Source organism: Erinaceus europaeus, chromosome 1 (genome assembly GCF_950295315.1).
Source record: "Erinaceus europaeus chromosome 1, mEriEur2.1, whole genome shotgun sequence".
NCBI lineage: Eukaryota > Metazoa > Chordata > Mammalia > Eulipotyphla > Erinaceidae > Erinaceus > Erinaceus europaeus.
This window is the reverse complement of record NC_080162.1, coordinates 64,404,772-64,425,857: the sequence shown is the minus strand read 5'-3', so window position 1 is coordinate 64,425,857 and position 21,086 is coordinate 64,404,772. Positions and strand designations below refer to the sequence as shown.

At 39.2% G+C, this 21,086-nt stretch overlaps 1 long non-coding RNA gene across 1 annotated transcript; it reads left to right on the top strand.

Moving 5' to 3' along the window:
* The first annotated feature begins 477 nt into the window (after positions 1–477).
* LOC107522606 (uncharacterized) lies at positions 478–18,259 on the top strand. Its single transcript, XR_009548639.1, has 3 exons — positions 478–685; positions 16,750–16,828; positions 18,159–18,259. It is a non-coding gene; the product is annotated as an uncharacterized LOC107522606 (long non-coding RNA).
* The last annotated feature ends 2,827 nt before the right edge of the window (positions 18,260–21,086 follow it).

Here is a 21,086-nt window from a genome sequence, read left to right as displayed (position 1 = left end):
AGGAAATATGGTTATAATGTGCAGCTACATTAAAATACCACAATTTAAAAATGTACCGGCACTGTGAAAGTCACCCTTTACTTTCCAGTTTGTATTTCCTATTATAGTCTCATTAAGACAATAATGAGACTATAATAGTTTTCCCATCCTTGCACCAGTAACTTCGTTGATGAGAAGTTCTCTGTCACGGAAATCGTTGGATTTTTTTCTTTTGGTCTAAGAGGCGACCGATTCTTGTGGGTAGTTGCTTCTCCTTTTGCCAAACACCTCCACGGCTCATTAGCCTCAATGTATGCCATTATCGCCATTTTTGTTTTGGGCTGGCTTTGAAAGCCTCGAGATGGTTAATGGAGGCCATTTTTCTTTGGGGCAGATTGCTTGCGCTGTCTTGTACCCCTAGCTAGTGTTTCACCGCCATCTTTAGTCCTGGTAGGGCTTCAAGCGGGAAAGGAGGTTGCCAAGACCATTTTCTGTCTGGGCAGTAGTATCTTTCTGGAGCTGGCGGGAAGATTCTGGCAAGAGGGCAATCAGCCAGAAGCAGACGCCCCTAAAGCTTTTCAAGGTTACCCTGAAAGTCAACTACTTGTACAGTTTGAGTTTGCACAGCCAAGAACTGTATTACTTGATACCCTGGACAGTAACAAAACAAATAAAAATACGAGCCCAAGCTCTGCTACCATTATAGGTAAGAACCTGGAGATAATCGCAACCTAAGATCTCCTATCTTAATCTGAACTGAGCTGTTTGCCATCTCCTCTCCTGCTATATTATTGTTTTTCTTTTGATTCTGAGCCTTTTCCCCCCCTGAATCTTTCCTGTGCTTCCACATCTCTGTGTTAATTCTCAAAGAACTAAAAAGTTGTTAAGCATAAAGTGCCGGAAGCTTGTGAAAATACTGCATTCCTGTGCAAAATACAGTCCTCTACCCAGGCATCTTTGGGGTGTGACATAAGTACAAATTGTGCTTACATATAATAATATTATTATTACAATCTTAACATAACTTATTATTTTGGTTTTTAGTGTCTAATATGTAAACAAATGTTTTATTTTGTCATGGAGCTTTCATTCTCTTTGACAGCTGCGTGTTGGGGCAAATAAAACTATTCTTTTGCTTCTCTCTCTATTCTCGTTTGCCCATTTTTTTTTTTTTTGGTGGTCTAGTTTATGGACTAATCATACATATACACTTATTTCTTGCATCCTACACATAATCATATTAATAGGCTAATTGTGAAATTTACATTCTACATCCAGGTTGCTGCATAATGCTTGTTCTGTGAATCAGCTGCATCACCATCATCTGACAACTTGTTAGAAATGCAGAATCTCTGATCCCATCCCAGTGTGCACTGATTCATAATTATTCCCCAACGCTGCACTTTGAAATTTAAAGCACACTGATTCAGAAGATAAAAGACTATTTTCTACATTCCTTCTTTCCTTCCTTCCTCTACTAGGGCTACCAATGGGTCTCAGTGCCTGCACCATTCAATAATTCCAGCGCTCTTAGTAGGTTTTTTTTTTTGTGGGAGGAGGAAGATACACAGAAGGAGGAGCACCCCAGCATCTCTCTACTGCTTGTGAAGCTTCCTCCACTGTACTCTCACGGTGGCCTGGGGCTGTACCCAGGTCCTCCAACATGGTCATGTGTGCATCCTACCAGATGAACCACCACCCAGCCTCTTCTGCCTGTGCATCTTAAACAGAGTTAATGCTAGGTACGCCATCAGTTAATATAATATTTTAAATACAGAGAAAATATGATGTTTTCCTGTGCTTTCAGTTCATTAGTATGATGTCAGGACGCTAATTGAGTATTCTATAAAAGTGAGGAGACTGTGTTGGCTCATTGTAACCTCTGATGTAATACCTTACACTGCTCATCTCTCCCCCACCATTTTATTGGGGGTAGAATGGTTTACAGTACAGTTGCTGACAAATGGGTACAGTTTCTCATCTCCCAGTGATATGTGTCCTTGCACACTGTAACATGTGCACTCTACTTGGTGCACTATCACCTGACCCCTTATTCCATTTTCCAGACAGGAAATTTGAGACTTAGAGCAGTTGAATCATCTGTCTGAGGCCACGTGAAGATTTGCAGATTTGAATGCACACCTGTTTTACTAGAAGCTGAGGACTTGGCTGTCCCAAGGATTGGCGCTTATGTCTACCTTTGGCAAAGTATTAAATGAAAACTAGATGTTGTCTAGTAAGGAAGTATCTCATGCAATTCTGGATGGGATTTTATTTTTAAAAAATTTTTACTACTGATTAATAATGATGAAAAACATTTTAAGATAATAGAGGTTCAATTCCATATAGTTCCTACCACCAGAGTTGTGTCCCATCTCTTCCATTGGAAGCTTCACTATTCTTTTTAAATATGTGTATTTTTTAATTATCAGATAAAGACAGAGACATTAAGAGAGGAGGGGGAGGTAGAGAAGGAGAGAGACAGAGACACCTGCAGAAGCTTCACTATTCTAATATTATCCCTCTGGGAGTATGGACCAAAGATCTCTATGGGGTGAAGAAGGCGGAAGGTCTGACTTCTATAATTGCTTCTCTGCTGGACATAGGTGTTGGCCGGTAGATCCATATCCCCAGCTTGTTTCTATCTTTCCCTAGTGAGGCAGAGATTTGGAAAGGAAAGGTTCTAGGACACACTGGTGAAGTCATCTGCCTAGGGAAGTCAGGATGGCGTCATGATAGCATCTGCACCTTGGTGGCTAAAAAATGGTAAGCTCTAAAGCAGGACAATTGTTTAATAAACAGGAACCCAAAGGTAGGAATAGAGCTTAAAATTTTTTGTCTGAGCCTGTTAGCTAATATGCAGGTGGACTGAAAATATCGTCTGGAAAAAATGGTGTCAGAGTTTATAATAGGGCTAGAAAGCTGGATTAGGGCAGAGGAAAGTATATAAATAAATACCTTAAACTTTTACCTCATTGATCTGACCTAGGGGCCATGTATATTCATATTTGGCACAGGAGCCTGTGTGACCTCTTAAGTCCTTGTCAGTCTATTTGCTGTCCATGGTTACAGCTAGGAACATCCTAGGTGGCACTCATTTCAGGACCAGTCTTCCTAGAGTGGCAGAGTAGGTTGGTCCCTTCAGAGTGGTGCTGTCCCCTCCATTGCTGCTCTGTAGTGAGATCCAAGTCTTGTAGAGGCCTACAAGAGGGCTTATGGTGATGTTCCTGATGGAAATGACCAGTGTTGGTGGAGCGAGGTATCTATTAGAGGACTAAGCCCTGGATGGAATTTTCAGAGGTCACAAAGGAAAACAAGACCAAGATCTTAGGTCAGCTGACTACATTAGCATATAAAATGACTAAAAGGTAGGGTTGTTTCATGGACTTAGTCTTGGTGCAAAATTTCAACATTTGACATACATTTAAAGACAAAGAGTAGTCAGGTTATATAATGGTAGACAACGGCTTCCAAGGTTGAGGTCCTGAGTTTAATCCTGAGCATTGCTTGTATACACTATGATCCTCTGGTTCCCTCCTCTCCTCTCCCCTCTTCTCCCCTCCCTTCCTCTCCCCTTCTCTCTCTCCTTTCTTTATTCCTCCTCTCCCTTCCACCCTTCTTTCCTCCTTCCCTTCCTTTCTTTTATTTATATTTTTCTATGAGAAAGTGGGGGGGATTTGAGGGGGTGAGAAAGAGAGAGAAGACTGATCAGAGCACATCTCAGTTCTGGCTTATGGGATACTTGAGGTTGAACCTGGGGCCTCTTATGGCTTTAGGCATGCAAAATCCTGTGCTCTAACGCACAGAATTATCTCCTTGCCCCTCTTTCTATATCTTTAATAAATACTTAAAATATATGACAAAGGAAAATAAAGTATTTTTTGTCACTTGCATTATCCACCTTCCATTGTTGGAACATCTCTGCTTTTTATTTTTGTTTTAACTTTTTTACTTTGATTTCCAAAACTACTGTATGCAGTACCAGGGAGTCAGCTCCCAGGTAGACTACATGCTTCCTTTGTTGAGATCCTGGGTTCAGTTCCCTGTGCTCCCAAATTACCATATAAATACTAGAGAAATTGTTTATTTATTTATTTATTTTCCCTTTTGTAGCCCTTGTTTTTTTATTGTTGTACTTATTATTGTTCTTGTTATTGATGTCGTCGTTTGTAGATAGGACAGAGAAATGGAGAGAGGAGGGGAAGACAGAGAGGTGGAGAGAAACCTGCAGACCTGCTTCACCACTTGTGAAGCGACTCCCCTGAGGTGGGGAGCTGGTGGCTCAAACCGGGATCCTTACACCGGTCCTTGGGCTTTGCACCACCTGCACTTAACCTGCTGCGCTACCACCCAACCCCTGAAAATTCTTTTCTTTTTACACTGAAATTGCCTTTTCAAAGTTTTTGTAAGTTGTCACTAGGAAGACCTTTGTTCATTTGTCAATGTCCATTGATAGTTTGTGAAGTTCATGATTCCTTTCTTTATACAGTTCTTATGGTGGTAAAATTAGATCGGTACAAGAGAGCAGAGTGGGGATGAAAGAGCAAGGAATGAAATGACTTCTTATTTTGAAGTTTTAGTTGTTCCTTCAGAAGTTCTAGGGTCTTTGTTATTTTCCATTTCTGTTCCCAGAACTAATGAAATTTTTTCTGATAGTCTTTTTTTTTGATAAGTATAATAATGCTCTTGATAATATTTAAAATCCAAAGATTAGGAATCTAAAGTTAATTTCTGGTCTTTTAAAATCCACAGTTGTTGTTTTGGCTTGTGACAAAGACCAGTAATGCTGAAAGCAAGACAAATGTGAATTTCAAGTGCCTTGGATTTTCCCACAGAATTGTCTAGAAGGTCACTGACTTTCTTTATTAGAGTTTATCTTTGCTTTGTGTTTCAATGACAGGACAATCATGTGGTATTGTTTAATCTACTTCCATTCGCTCCCCAAGTTCATTTTCTTCAGGATCTTAGGATCTTTCATTCTCCACAAAATTACACATATATACATACTTTTGGTGGGGTCATACACTATCAAGGTCTCCTCAGTGAAAGAATGTCTGTTTTCAGGCCAGAGAAAGTGGCTTCAAGAATGTAGAATAGAAGATGAGATATTACTTGTAAGATTGATAATATGCTTTAACTTCTCATCATGTTTATATAAATCACATGCTTTCATATGTTTGGAACATTGATATTTTTGGAGATTGTCTTAGCCTTCTTAAAACCAAGCAATAAAATAACAATTCTGCTGAATTTAGATTTGAACAGAGAGCTTTAGTGGTAGCACTTCTGAACATGTTTGCTTCAAACCCCAAGCACTGAGCTTGCTTCTCCTTCCTGAAGGCAGCCTTCAGGGTCTGGGGAAATAATATTTGAAAGATGCATATTTATTGAGTAGATGCACTTGTACTTTTTACTGATCAATAAGTCTAGAAAAACCCCAGTCTGTTGCTAGATTTAAAACTTCTTAGGAAGGCTAATAATATTTTCTCTAAATATCTATTAGAATATCAATATTTTAATGACAAAAGTGTTATGCATGGTAAAACTCATACTTTCAGTCTGAAGCACATCAAAGTTACATATATATGGCATTTATTTATTTATTTTAAAGGGTAGAGAGAAACTAAGAGGAGAGAGAAGTAGACACCCGCAGATCTGCCTCTCCCCTTGTGAAGCATCCCCCCTATAGGTGGGGAGCTGTGGGCTCAAACTTATTCTTGCTCTTAGTACTATGTGCACTTAACTGGGTGCGAGAAAACTTGACGATGTTTCCCTGTATCACCAGGTATCAAAAAGGAACAGGTCTTACCTTATAGTTAGGCAGAGAGACTGAGATCTTGAGTTACAGGTAATTTAGTGAACTGTGTGTGAGAGTGGAGGTGGTGCAAGATATAGGTATGGCCCAGAGAAGGGAGCGATTCACTTTAGAAATTCATAAGAGAGTTCAAGGAACAGGTAGAATCTGAGTTGAGTCTCAGTGAATAACTTAGGAGAGAGAGAGCTGGAGCTGAATGTTGAAGGACACTTGATGCAAACTTGGCAATGTGGAGGTCTGTGAAATAAATAGCCTGTTCCAAGAGATGGAGCTGGAGACAGAGACTGACAAAGTGCCCCTAATACCATGGATGTCCCTAATGAATAGTTTAAAATAGGGGACTCTTGCCACCTCTAGGTATCACTGAAAGTGAGGATGGAGAAATATAAGGATGTTGAAAAGAGGTAACTTTATCTTAATGAATTAATTATATTTAGTTATTCATTTTTGCTGCAGAGCTTTGTGCCTCTGGATTCCACCGCTCGCTTTCTCATCACAGATAAAGAAAAGGAGGAGAGGTGGGCGTGGTGGTAGGGAATGACATTTAAAACAAACAAACAAGGGCGGGGGTGGGGTGGGGTGGGGTTGGGGCAGATAGCATAATAATAGTTATGCAAACAGACTCTCATGCCTGAGACTCCGAAGTTCCAGGTTCAGTCCCCTGCACCACCATAAACCAAAGATGATCAGTGTGCTCTGGTAAAATAATAATAATAATAATAACAACAACAACAACAGGTGAAAAATGTACAGGGATCCTGCCACTCAGCTTCCCACAGTGTAGCATCTTGGATAACTTTAGTATAAGTATTAAAACCAGAAATTTGACCTTGGTACAGATTAGAGAATGCATTCGATTAAAATTCCCATTTACATGTATTCATTCTGTTCTGTGCCATTTTATGTGTATCTATTCCTGTAACTAACACCACATTTAAGTGCCATAGTCTCCTTCCGCTACTTCTTTCTTTTTATTTTTGGTATTATTTTTATTTATTGGATAGAGCCAGTAGAAATTGAGAGGGAAAGGGCTGGTAGAGGGGGAGAGACAGAGAGATAGATTCCTGCAGCCCTGCTTCACCACTCATGAAGCTTTCCCCCTATAGGTGGGGACCCGGGACTACGTGGCCCCTTCTGCTACTTCTTTATATAACCATATACCACTCCCTCCCACTGTCAGTTGCTAATCTGCTCTTCACTTCCATAATCTCTCATTTCAAAAATATTACATCAGTGAAATGATTTATGAGCTTTTTACATTGCTCCCCCCTGCCCCATTCTCTTGAGATCCATCCATGTTGTTGCTTACATGAATGGTTAGTTAGTTCATTCCTGTTTTGTGTTGTTGCTGAGTTGCCCATGCTATAGGTATACCATAATGAGTTTAAATATTCATCCCTTAAAGGACATCTGAGCTATTTCCAGTTTGGGGTTATTATGAAGAAAATTGCTATGAACATTAGTGTTTAGATTTCTATGTGAGTTTGAGTTTTCATTTCTTAGATAAGTTCCCAGTAGTGAAATTTTGGGGTGGTATGCTGTTGGACATTAAGCCAGCCCGGCAGTATGCATGTATACTTTTAGCTTTTTTTCCCTGCATCTCTCTCTCTTCCTCTCTTCCTCTCTTGCCTCCAGGGCTCAGTGCCTTCACTATGAAGTGAATCCATTGCTCCTGGAGGCCATTTTTTCCATTTTGTTGTTGTTGTTATTACTGTTGTTGTTGCTGGATATGACAGAAATCGAGAGAGGAGAGGAAGACAGAAGGGGAGAGAAAGACACCTGCAGACCTGCTTCACTGTTTGTGAAATGACCCACCCTGCAGGTGGGGAGCCAGGGCTCGAACAGGGTTCCTTGAGTCCTTGCACTTCATGCCATATGTGTTTAGCCCACTGTGCTACCACCTGACCCCCTTTCCCTGCATTACTCTATTCTAGAATGACTATACCACTTTTGGAGTTCCACTAGCAATTTAGATATAATTCTCTCTGCATCTAATCAACATTTGGTGCTAATTACTATATATATATATTTAATTTACCACACTGTTAGGTAGGTGTCATATGTAGTTTTTGCATTGCTATGATGATTAATGATGCTAAACACCTTTTCATATGCTTCCTTATCAACTGTACAGCCTTTTTGATAAGTTAGCCTATATTTTGCCAATTTTTTAGTAGATTTTTTAAAAACTATTTTGAGAGATTTTTACATGTTCTGGATATATAAGTAAGTGTTGTTAGATATGTGGGTTAAAAATATTTTCTTTCGTGGTCTGGGAGGTGGCGCAGTGGTAAAGCTTTGGACTCTCAAGCATGAGGTCTTGAGTTCGATCCCTGGCAGCACATGTGCCAGAGTGATGTCTGGTTCTTTCTCTCTCCTATCTTTCTCATAAATAAATTAAAAAATCTTTAAAATTTTTTTTTTCTTTCGGTCCTTAGGGAAGTTTTAATTTTAACATAGTTAAGTTGACCATTCTTTTTTCTTTTTTTAAAAAGTATTTTTAGCAGCAATGAACTTATCCATTTTACTTCTATTTATTTATTTATTTATTTATTTATATTGTTGTTATTGGTGCCGTTATTGTTGGAAAGAACAGAGAGAAATAGAGAGAGGAGGGGAAGACAGAGGGGGAGAGAAAGATAGACACCTGCAGACCTGCTTCACCGCCTGTGAAGCGACTGCCCTACAGATGGGGTCGGGGGCTGGAACCGGGATCCTTATGCTGGTCCTTGTGCTTTGCGCCATGTGTGCTTAACCCAGTGCGCTACTGCCGGACTCCCATGACCATTATTTTTCTTTATGGGTTGTCTTTTCTGTGTCTTGGTTTTTTTTTTTTTTTTTTTTCTGTGTCTTGTTAAAAATGCTTTTTTTTTAGTCTGACTTCAGTAAAATATTTTATAATTTCTTTTTAATTGTCTATGCTTGTGTTTCTAGTCCATCTGTAATTGATTTTTGTGTGTTACGTAAAATAGTGGAACCTTTATAATTTTTTTTTTCCCCTGAAGGATAAGTAGTTGTTCCAATACAACTACTGAATGAGTAGTGTCTTCATTTCTACAGTGTGTCTCCCTCACACATCATTTCTTTAGCTGGGTGGGTTTGTTTCTGGCCTTTGTAGTCTGTCCGTTGGGCCTGTTTGTTTATCCCTTTGATGGCACATTATTATTTTACTCACTGTAGTGTTGTAATAGCTTTGTTGTGTCTGGCCAAGAACTCCCTCCTTTGTTTCTCTTTCTTCTTTTTATCCTTACCTCCTTTATGTTTGTTCTTTACGTTCTTCTTCAGATACTCTATTTAAGATAGTAGTTGGAACTACACTAGATGAGAAAAATCAAGCTGAGTAGGTCTGAACATTTCTTAGTAAGCATACTCCTAGAGGTGTTTTTTTTTTTTTTTTTTTTTACCAGAGCACTGCTCAGCTCTGGCTTAAGACTGTGTCGGGGATTGAACCTGGGACTTGAGAGCCTCAGGCATGAAAGTCTCTTTGCATAACCATTATGCTATACCCCCACCTTCCTAGAGGTTTTATGTATGGGATACTGATTGAAAGGATTTATTGATTTGCTTCATGTATAAGGCTTGGAGGTCCCAGGTTTAATTCCTGGTACTATCTATCATAAGTCAGAATTGAGCCAGTTTCTGGTCAACAACAGCAATGACAGATTTTTTTTTTTTTAATGTGTGTGTGAGAGTGTGTATGTGTAGATGTGGCTTTCAGCATGTGCTGTTTCACTGCTCCTGGGTCAACTTTTAAAATAATATATATATTTTTTTATTCAGATAAAGAACTAGAGAGGTAGACACCGAAAAGCTTCCCCTGGTGTTGTGGTACTTGGCTCTAACCTGTGTTTCACATACTAAAAGTCATATGCCCTACCCAGTGAGATATTTCTTACTCCTAAAATAAATGAGTATATTTTATTTTACTTTATTTTTCATTTTCATTTTATTTTATTTATTTGACCAGAGCACTGCTCAGCTCTGGCTTATGGTGGTGTTGGAGATTGGACTTGGGAGCTTATTGCCTCAGGCATGAAGGTTACGCAAAGGGCATAACCATTATGCTGTCTCCCCAGTTCTCTAAAAAAATTTTTTTCTAAAATTTTTATTTATATATTTATTTTCCCTTTTGTGGCCCTTGTTGTTGTTATTGATGTTGTTGGATAGGACAGAGAGAAATGGAAAGAGGAGGGGAAGACAGATATGGGGAGAGAAAGATAGACACTTGCAGACCTGCTTCACCACCACCTGTGAAGCGACTCCCCTGCAGGTGGAGCCGGGGGCATGAACCCAGATCTTTATGCCAGCCCTTGCGCTTTGCGCCACGTGCGCTTAACCCGCTGCACTAACTCCTCATTCCCTTTCAGATTTTGTTTTTTTTTAATTTGATATGACAGAGAAATTGAGAAGGAAGAGTAAGGTAAAGAGGGAGAACAAAGGGGCCAGGAGGTGGCGCATCTGGTTAAACTCTCACATTACAGTGCACAAGGACCTAGGTTCAAGTCCCTTGCTCCTACCTGCAGGGGGAAAGTTTCACAAGTGGTGAAGCAGTGTTGCAGTTGTCTCTCTGTCTCTCTCTATCTCCCCCTACCCTCTCAAGTTCTCTCAGTCTCTATAAATAAATAAACATATTTGAGAGAGAGAGAGAGATAGAACAAAGACACCAGTAGCCCTGCTTCACTGCTTGTGAGGCTTCCCCTCCTGTAGGTTGGGGACTAGAATCTTAAACCTGAATCCTTGAACATAATAATGTGTGCACTCTACTCTCTACTGGGGGTATCACCATCCAGACCCTCCACCATATATTTCTTGATCATCCTTTAGTGGAAAGCCCTGCTTTGAGGGGAGGAGGTATTCACTTTTAAAAACATACTTCTTCAACAATGGATAAAGTCAGGGCCAGAAATCCTCCAGCAGAGACCCTCAGACTCTCTTCCTTTCTTTATTTAGATAACAGGGAGATTGTGAGCTCTGAAGCCCAGCCCAGGGGTGGAGGAGACAGTTCTGCAGCAGGTATAAAAGATGGGAGAAGGGTGAGGGGGAGCGGCTGCTGCCTGACTGCCACTTTTGGTGGCATGCCCTTTTGCAAAAGAATAAATGCCTTGCTTCAACTCCTTAAAAAAAAAAAAAAAAAAGGAGTTGGGTGGTAGTGCAGTGGGTTAAGCGCACATGGTGCAAAGCACAAGGACCATAAGGATCCCAGTTTGAGCCCCAGGCTCCCCACCTACAGTAGAGTCGCTTCACAGGCGGTGAAGCAGGTCTGCAGGTGTCTATCTTTCTCTCCCCCTTTCTGTCTTCCCCTCCTCTCTCCATTTCTCTCTGTCCTATCCAAGAACGACAACAAGAATAAGTATAACAAAAGTATAACAATAAAACAACAAGGGCAACAAAAGGGAATAAATAAATATATATCTTTAAAAAATGCTTTAAAAAAAACCCAAAAAAGTCAGGGCCAGGGAGATAGCACAGACATTGTGTACTAGACTTTGATGCTTGAGGGCCTGGGTCCCAGGTTCCACCATACTCCAGTATTACCAGAAGCTAGAGTTGCTTTGGTCTTTCTCTCCTCTCCTCTAACCCCTATCCCCAATAAAATAAGTGAATTTTAAACAATATACTGAATTAAATATGCATTGACCATATTTGGTAGTTAGCAAACTGGTTCCTATCATTTCAGATTTTTCAGTGTGTCATTTTGTTTATTTCCAGCACCCGTTCTTAATGCTACAGTGAAACAAGGCAAAGCTACTTTTTAAATATATTTATCTAAAATAACTAGTAAATATGCAAACTCAAGGTCTAATGCAACTGGCTGTCCAGATGTGTTATGAACTTTATCTTGGTAAATTGCATGTCATTTTTGTTTATGAAGAAGTATATCATGTTACACAGCATAATAGTAAATTAACTCAAACCACATTTTCTTTCTGTTTTCCATTTTTAAAAATATTTTTATTTATTTACTATTGGATAGAAACAGAAAAATTGAGAGGGGAGGGGTAGATAGAGAAGGAAAGAGATAGAGGGATACCTGCAGCCCTACTTCTCCACTTGTGAAGCTCTCCCCCTGCAGGCAGGGACTTGAACCTGGGTCCTTGTGCACTGTAATGTGAGTGTTCGACCAGGTGTGCCACTGCCTGGATCCATTTTTCCCTATTTTTTTATTAGCCAGACTCATGTAGTCTATTATTTGAAGTCATACTCTGTATTGAGAACTTTGCAGTGGAGTGAGGTGGCCTGAGGGGAAATGTACCAAACTTGACCAAACTAGTTAATAAGTGACCTTGCAAGTTTTGCAGGTGACAGACAGACAGTGCTATTTTGCCCTCACTGAGCCAACCAGACTTCTCTTGCCCTTGGCCTTTTTGCTCTACAATTGTGACTTTTAGAGGCTCCAAACATTGTAGAAGCAAATGAAAACATACTGAGAGGCAGAATGCAACATATTAAAATAATACCACATATTAAAAAATGGGGAAAAAGGTCAAAATATTAAAATATTAGGCAGCTCCTTTCCCTCAAGCCGCCTGCTTTGCATTAGCATACCATACTTTGTTATATAAATATATGTGTTGCTAGACTTAGGTTATTACAAATTATATTTTAAAGATTTGACTTTGGTGATACCTTTTGGAGAATTAACCCTTTAAAGGAAAATGCACATTTTCTTGATTTACCAATAAAAGGAGGGAAAAGATTATTACAGGAAAAAACAACCTTACTGTGAATAGAAAAACGTAGCCTTCACTCTGATGTGGTTCATAATCTCTGTAATGGCAGATACTGTCTGAAGACCTTGAAGCTGCTTTCCGTGTGGTCTACCTGTCCTTGGGAAAAGGGTATATGGGAAAAGCAGTATATAATTAAAAATAATTAGAGCCCACATGCTTCAACATGGCTGGATACTTGCTGACTAAACTTACTCCTCTATTACTAGTGAGAAATTCCCTAAATGCTTAATTGAAGTTATTCATGCCTGATTTGATATATTTAGGAGGGCTGATTTTATGTTCAGCAGGCACAAACAATATGCAGTTGACCCTACAACAACACAAGTTTGAACTGAATGAATTTATTTTAAGAGGATTTTCTTATAAACCAATGATGTGGTTATAATATCGATACAGTATAGTACTGTACATATGTTTTCTTATGACTATTTTTAGTAACATTTTCTTTTTTCTAGCTTCTATTTATTTATTTATTTAAAAAAGGAGACTAACAAAACCATAGGATAGGAGGGGTACAACTCCACACAATTCCCACCACCAGATCTCTATATCCCATTCCCTCCCCTGATAGCTTTCCCATTCTTTATTCCTCTGGGAGTATGGACCCAAGGTCATTGTGGGTTGCAGAAGGTGGAAGGTCTGGCTTCTGTAATTGCTTCCCTGCAGAACATGGGTGTTGACTGGTTGGTCCATACTCCCAGTCTGCCTCTCTCTTCCCCTAGTAGGGTGGGTCTCTGGGAAAGGAGCTCCAGGACACATTGGTGGGGTTGTCTGTCCAAGAAACTCTGGTCAGCATCATGCTGGCATCTGGAAACTGGTGGCTGAAAAGAGAGTTAATATACGAAGCCAAACACATTGTTGAACAATTATGGACCTGAAGGCTGGAATAGTGCTTGAATAGTGGAAGTGTTGGGGGGTACTCACTGTAGACTATTGTGTACTTTTGCTTTCAGGTATATATTTTGCCCTAGTTTATGGATACATAAACTAGGGGACCTGGTCTGTATCTAGGTTTTGGGACTTTGTTAGGAAGTGAACCACCTGGAATGTAATTAGAGAATACTATGAAAGGAAAGGTCTCACCCAAGTAATGAAGCTGAAGGGTTGTCATTCCACACCTGAAGTCTCTGGACACAGTCTGAAGTGAAGCATGCTGAGGTGGCACTCGTTGCATTGATTAGGTTGTGATCGGTGGATGCAGTGTTATTTGATATGAATTGAGAGAAGCATGCAGGAAAGTGTGCCCTACCCTAAGGTTCCAGGACTGGGGGAAATATAGGCTCTATAGTGGAAATATGAAGTTCCTGTTGTCTTAGGGTTCAAAAAGACAGTGGATAGTTAATTGTTATCATCATATTATTTGGTAATTGGGTTAACTTTGACAAGTCCCTTTGTTAGGATTTGCTGTATAATACCCAGCATCTTGTATATAGCTGTGCCAACAGTTGCTTCTGTTCTCCCTGGTCTAGGCTTTTGAGAGAGTTAACATATCCAAGACTTAGCCTATGTATTAAAAAGACTCTGTGCTTTAAACAGTTCAAGACATACAATCAATTTCCCCCCTCATATTAATTAAATAGTGATTTATATGACTACAATTTAATAGAAGTGTACATAAACACCATTCCCACCACCAAAAGACTGTGTTCCATCCCACTTACACCCCCCCCCCCCCACTGGGAAGCCGAATGTCCACCCTCCCTCTCATCACAGGGTTTTTACTTTGGTGCCCTACTCTAGATTTAGTCAGATCCTGCTTTTAGTTTCCCTGTCTGTTCTTCTTTCTCAACTTCTGTTGATGAGTAGGATCATCTCATACTCATCTTTACCTTTCTGACTAAGCTCACTTAACATAATTCCTTCTAGCTCCATCCAAGATGGATCAGAGAAGGTGGGTTCATTGTTCTTAATAGCTGCATAGTATTCCACTGGATATATATATATATATATATATATATATATATATATATATATATATATATATCCTAGCTTTCTCAGCCATTCATCTGTTGTTGGGCACCTGGGTTGCTTCCAGGTTTTAGTTATTATGAATTGTGCTGCTATAAACATAGTTGTACACATATCTTTTTGGTTGGGCTTATGGAATCCTTGGGGTATATTCCCAGGAGAGGAATTACTGGCTCATATGGAAGGTCCGTGTCTAGCCTTGTGAGAGTTCTCCAGACTGCTCTCCAGAGAGGCTGGACCAATTTATATTTCCACCAAGAGTGCAGAAGGGTTCCTTTGTCCCCACAGCCTCTCCAGCATTTGTTGCTGCCGTCCTTCATATGAGGTGGAAGGGAGTGTTCCTGTTTCTTCGATCTTCTGGAAAAGTTTTAGAAGTATGGGTATTGGGAGTCGGGCTGTAGTACAGCGGGTTAAGCGCAGGTGGCGCAAAGCACAAGGACCGACATAAGGATCCCGGTTCGAACCCCGGCTCCCCACCTGCAGGGGAGTCGCTTCACAGGCGGTGAAGCAGGTCTGCAGGTGTCTGTCTTTCTCTCCTCCTGTCTTCCTCTCCTCTCTCCATTTCTCTCTGTCCTATCCAACAACGACAACAACAGTAATAACTACAACAATAAAACAACAAGGGCAACAAAAGGGAATAAATAAATAAAATAAATATTTAAAAAACATAAAAAAGAAGTATGGGTATTAACTGTTTTCTGAAGGTTTTGTAGAATTCCTTTGTGAAGCCCTCTGGTACAGGACTTTTGTTGTTGGGGAGATTCTTAATAACTGTTTCGATTTCTTTGTCTGTTATTGGTATACTTAGGTTTTGTAGTTCTTGGTTCAGTTTTGGAGAGGCATACGTTTCTAGGAATTCTTCCATTTCTTCCAGATTTTCTAGCTTGGTGGCATATAGTTCTACATAGAAGTTTCGCATGATTTTCTGGATCTCTGTGGTGTCAGTTGTGATATCTCCTCTATTGTTTAGTGAGTTTGCCTAGGGGTTTGTCAATCTTGTTTAATTTTTCAAAGAACCAACATTTGGCTTCATTGATCTTTTGTATGGTTCTCTTATTTTCAATGTTGTTTATTTATGCTCTAATTTTAGTGATTTCTGTCCTGGTTGCCTTAGAGTTCCTTTGTTCCTCTTCCTCTGAGTCCTTAAGGTGTGCAGTAAGGTCGTTTATTTAAACTTTTTCTTGTTCTTTAATATGTGATTGTATGGCTATGAGTTTCCCTCTCAATACTGCTTTACCTGTGTCCCAAATATTGTTATAGCTTGTGTCTTCATTTTCATTTGTTTCCAGAAACATTTGAATTTCTTGCTTGAGTGACTCTCTGACCCAGTGGTCCTTTTTTTTTTTTTTTTGACTTTTTTAAAAATTTTTTTTTTTATTCCCTTTTGTTGCCCTTGTTGTTTTATTGTTGTAGTTATTATTGTTGTTGTCATTGTTGGATAGGACAGAGAGAAATGGAGAGAGGGAGGGGAAGACAGAGAGGAAGAGAGAAAGATAGACACCTGCAGGCCTGCTTCACCGCCTGTGAAGCGACTCCCCTGCAGGTGGGGAGCTGGGGTTCGAACTGGGATCTTTATGCTGGTCCTTGTGCTTTGCGCTACAGCCCGACTCCCTGACCCAGTGGTTCTTAAGCAGTATGTTGTTTAGTTTCCAAATTCTATGTCTTTTAGTAATTTTCTGTTTTTCGGTAAATGTTAGTTTTACTCCACTGTGGTCTGAGAAGATACTTGGGATGATTTCAATGCTCTTGAATTTGTTAATGCTGTCTTTGTGGCCTAACATGTGGCCTATCCTTGAGTATGTGTTGTGTGGATTTGAAAACTATGTGTATTCCAGTTTTTTGGGGTGAAGAACTCTGAAAATGTCCAGGAGGTCTAGTCTGTCCGTCTCTTCATTTAATTCTCTTGTTTCTTTGTTGATTCTCTGCTTTGTTGATCTGTCTAAGTGTGAGAGTGGGGTGTTAAAGTCTCCCACTATTATTGTATTACTATTGATGTATTTTTGTAGTTCTTTCAGTAGGTGTTTGATGTATTTAGATGGTCCCTCATTGGGTGCATAGATGTTAATAATTGTTAAGTCTTCTTGGCTGATTGATCTTCTAATCATTATGTAATGACCTTGCCTTTCTTATATTACTTTGTTTAATTTAAAATCTATTGTGTCAGATGAGAATGGCTGTTCCTGCCTTTTTTGTGGTCCATTAGCCTGTATGATAGTTTCCCATCCTTTCACTTTAATTCTGTGTTTATCTTGTTAGGTCAGATTGGATTCTTGCAAGCAACATATAGTTTGGTTATATTTTCTGATCCATCCTCCCACTCTGTGCCTTTTGATGGGTGAGTTTAAGCCATTGGCATTTATTGATATTATGGATTTAATGTATTTTAGTGTCATTATTCTACAATTTTTTTTATTTGCTCTGATATATTGCAAGTATTATAGTGATGTTCTTGTTTATAAAAGGTCTTTTAGAACCTCTTTCAGGGCAGGCTTGGTGATGGTTGCCTCCTTTAACTGTTGTCTGTCTAAGAAGGTTTTGATCCCTCCATCTAGTTTGAATGAAAGTCTAGCAGGATATATAATCCTTGGTTGAAACCCTTTTTATTCAGGGCTCGATAGATATCTTGCCATTCTCTTCTGGCTTTTAGAGTTTGAGTAGAGAAGTCTGCTGATAGTCTTATGGATTTTCCCCTGTATGTGACTTTTTGTTTTTTTCTTGCAGCCTTCCTAGGATCCTTTCTTTATCCTTACTTCTTTTCATTGTAACTATGATGTGTCTTGGTGTCTTCAGGTCTTGTTTGATTTTGTTTAGGACTCTCTGGGATTCTTGAATCTTAATGTCCTTTCTGTTGTTCAGGTCTGGGAAGTTTTCTTCTGTAATTTCCTCTAGAATGTTTACTTCCTCTTCCTCTCTTTCTTCCTCTGGCAGGCCAATTATACGAATGCTACTTCTTTTGAGATCATCCCATATGTCTCTGTTGTTGTTTTCAGTGTCTCCAAGTCACCATCTTGGCTCTGACTCTTCTCTAGCTTCTTTATTCTAATACCACAGTATGATATATACATATATGTGTGTGTGTGTGTGTATCATAGAAAATCTGCTATATGTGTTATATCTGTAAAGCTTTTGGTCAATAGTGGGCTATTTATTAGTAAAGTTTTTTTTAGAGTGGGTCAAAAATTGTGCATAGATTTTTGAAAGGGTGGGCATAGTGCTCCTAAGCCTCATGATTAAACAAAGTTTATCTGTTATTTTATAGATCTCTCCCCCACCTGCAGGGAGAAAGCTTCTCAAGTGGTGAAGCAGGGCTGCAGGTGTCTCTTTCTCCTTCCCTGTCTGTCTTTCTCCTTCCCTCTCGATTTCTGTCTCTATACAATAAATAAAGATAATATTTAAAAAATCTCTCTAAATTTTTTGCAATAACCTTTATGTGTTATTTTCAGATACAAATTCTGATTTTTCAAGAAGTTATTTTTTCCATTTATACCTGTGTCTAATTGAACAGGTATGCTAAGATAAATACTATTGAAACATTTTCTATTTTGTATGCATTACATTGTTCAGAGACTGGAACTGAATATTTAAAATAATTTAGTGTTTAGAGTAAAGATATTTTTGTCCACATGAAAATTTGAAGCAAAGCTTATTTTCTTTTTTGCCTCCAGTTGCTGGGACTTTGTGCCTGCACTATGAATCCACCACTCCTGTGGGATATAGAGAGGCAGAGAGGAACAATGATACCTGCAGACCTGCTTTAAGGCTTGAGAATCGTCCCTTCTGCAGGTGGCTTGAACCTGAGTCCTTGTGTATTCTGTCCAAATTAAGATGTTCTTAAAATATACCTGGTTTTAAAAGACAAAGAATGCAAAAATTTTATATACTGATTAAAAGCTCAGATAATAATGTGTTTAATTTATTGGGTTAAATAAAAATATAATTTTAATATAATTAATTTAATTTCTGTTTACTTTTTATTACATTCAACTATTAGGACATCTAAAATCGTGTCTGTGACTTGTATATTTCTTTTTTAAAAAAATATTTATTCCCTTTTGTTACCCTTGTTGTTTTATTGTTGTGGTTATTATTATTGTTGTCATTGTTGTATAGGATAGAGAGAAATGGAGAGAGGAGGGAGAGACGGAGAGAGAGGGAGAGAAAGATAGTCACCTGCAGACCTGCTTCATCACTTGTGAAGCGACTCCCCTGTAGATGGGGAGCTGGGGACTCAAACCAGGATCCTTAGGCTGGTCTTTGCACTTTGCAGCACCTGCCTTTAACCCGCTGCGCTACTGCCCAACTCTCTGTTGTATATTTCTTTTGGAAAGTGGCATTATAAAAATGCCCATGGGGAGTTGGGTGGTGGCTCACCCTTGGCAATATGAACACTTAACTGTCCAGCCCCCGGAGGCTCACCCTGTATAGCAACCACATTACCAGGTTCAGGATCCTATCCTTATTTGAAAGGGGGAAGCTTCATGAGTAGTAGAACAGGACTGCAGGTATCTCTCTTTCTTACTCACTCTTTGTACCTCTGTCTCTCTCTCTCTCTTTTTTTATCCATTGCACCACCTCCTGGACTCTCTCTTTTTTTTTTTTTTCTCTTTCTTTTTTTTAAAGACCACCTGGAGCAGTGAAGACCTGAAGGCACCAGGCACCATTTATAACATTGGTGGCAAAAAATAAAATAAAATAAACTGTAAAGAAAAAAGTGCACATGGTTTAAATAGGGAGTTCCAAGGTAGGGGGTAGATAATTTAATGGCTATGCAAAGAGACTCATACCTGAGGTTCTAAAGTCTCAGGTTCAATCCCCTGCACCACCATAGCCTACTTGCTCTTGAAGTTAGGCAGAATTTAGCACTGAAAAGTAATTTTGGACCTATATCACTGAATTGTTTTGTATCTCTTTGCTTTTTTACAATTGTGGTGGTGATTGTTTTAGTCAGTATTACACTTTGTTTTTGAGACATTTCATTGACATTAAAAGGGCTTTTGCCTAACATATGCATCCTCATAATATTGTTGTAAACTGAATATTGTTTAGGTCAAGCTTGAATGTTTGTTATAAGTGATAGTCACAACCAGACTGTGTATGTAGTGTTCTTTACTTTTAATTTCATGCACACTTTTTATTTGTAGGTGACTCACTGTTACTCAGTTGTTTAACTTTCCCAGCAAGTATCCTTATTGAATATCCTTTTCTGTACTAGTTGTCTGAAATTCACCTGCAGGTATGTAGACACTTTTGCTTTAGCATTAACTGATATTAATTAAAAAATAAAAGACTTTGGGGCATGGCTAGGTGCTGGTTAAAGATAAGCATAGGTTTACTACACAGTAGATATTTAGGTACAGCAAGATAGGCAAAAGGGCAGCACCTTCTACTCATTATGGCCATAGAGGTGTGAGTTTTTCAGCTAGTTTTACCAGAGCTGCTCTCCACATGGAAGAAGGATACCTGCAGACCTGCTTTAAGGCTTGAGAATCGTCCCCTCTGTAGGTGGGGAGTGGGGGCTTGAACCTGGTGTCCTTGTGTATTCTGTCCAAATTGAGATGTACTGGGAGAAATAGCCATGGCAGGGCTTGGTAGGGGAGCAGGCACCAAGAGAGCATAGGAAGAGAGCAGCCGGAAAAGAGACCCGACTTCCGGCAGTCTGGCATTAAATAAGGGTGCACCCACAATCTCTCATTGATAAGTTTGTACTATGCTCATAGGCTGACGTTATCCATATTCTTATTATGTTCATCAGCCCCAGCCAGATGCTAATTATGTCCAAAATCTGTAATGTGTCAGAGTGGATCCCTCCTGGTCTGGTCCAGGTTTTCATGTAGGAAACTGCTTTTACTAGATCCCAGGGTTCATGTTATCTTTCATCTATCTCAACCTTCCTGCTTTCTGCATCCTCATTTTTTTTTTCTTGGTTAATTTCCTGATTTTTGGTGCAGCACATGTGTTTTGCCATTGAGCTACCTTCTTGGTTTATTTATTTATTTATTTATTTATTTTTGAGAGAGAAAGAGAGAGGCAGAGAGAGCACTAGCAAGCAAAACCCACTCCACCACCCAAGTGTCCTCCATGCTACTCTCCTGTAGTGCAGGAGAGTGAGCACAGAGCATCACCCATGCAAGAGAGGTCTTTACCTTTGCTATCACTGGGTCCTGGATTCCTTAATTTTGAATATACTTTTTTATTTTTTTATTAAAATATTTCTGAATATCTTACTGAAGGCAACCTTCTATTGCAACTTAATCTTATTAATTTCCCTTTAAAAACTTATTAATTTACCTCTCAGATACTAAAGATGGTTTCTTAAATTTTTGTTTGTTTTTACTTGCATAATCTCAGTTTCAGTTAAGAAGACTACGCTCCCATTTGTCTTCTTTTTTTTTTTTTCCATTTGTCTTCTTTACTGACAGTGTTTCCTTATTTCTGATTATCTAATTGTGTTTAAGAGTGGGACATAATTAAAGATGGAAGTTCTCTGTACAGATTGGATCTAGGTTTCATTTTTGGTCATCTGTCTAGGCTGTTTTCTTGGGTAACAGCTGATGTCAGTACTTTTAGACCCTGCCTTTTAGCTTAGTTCAGTT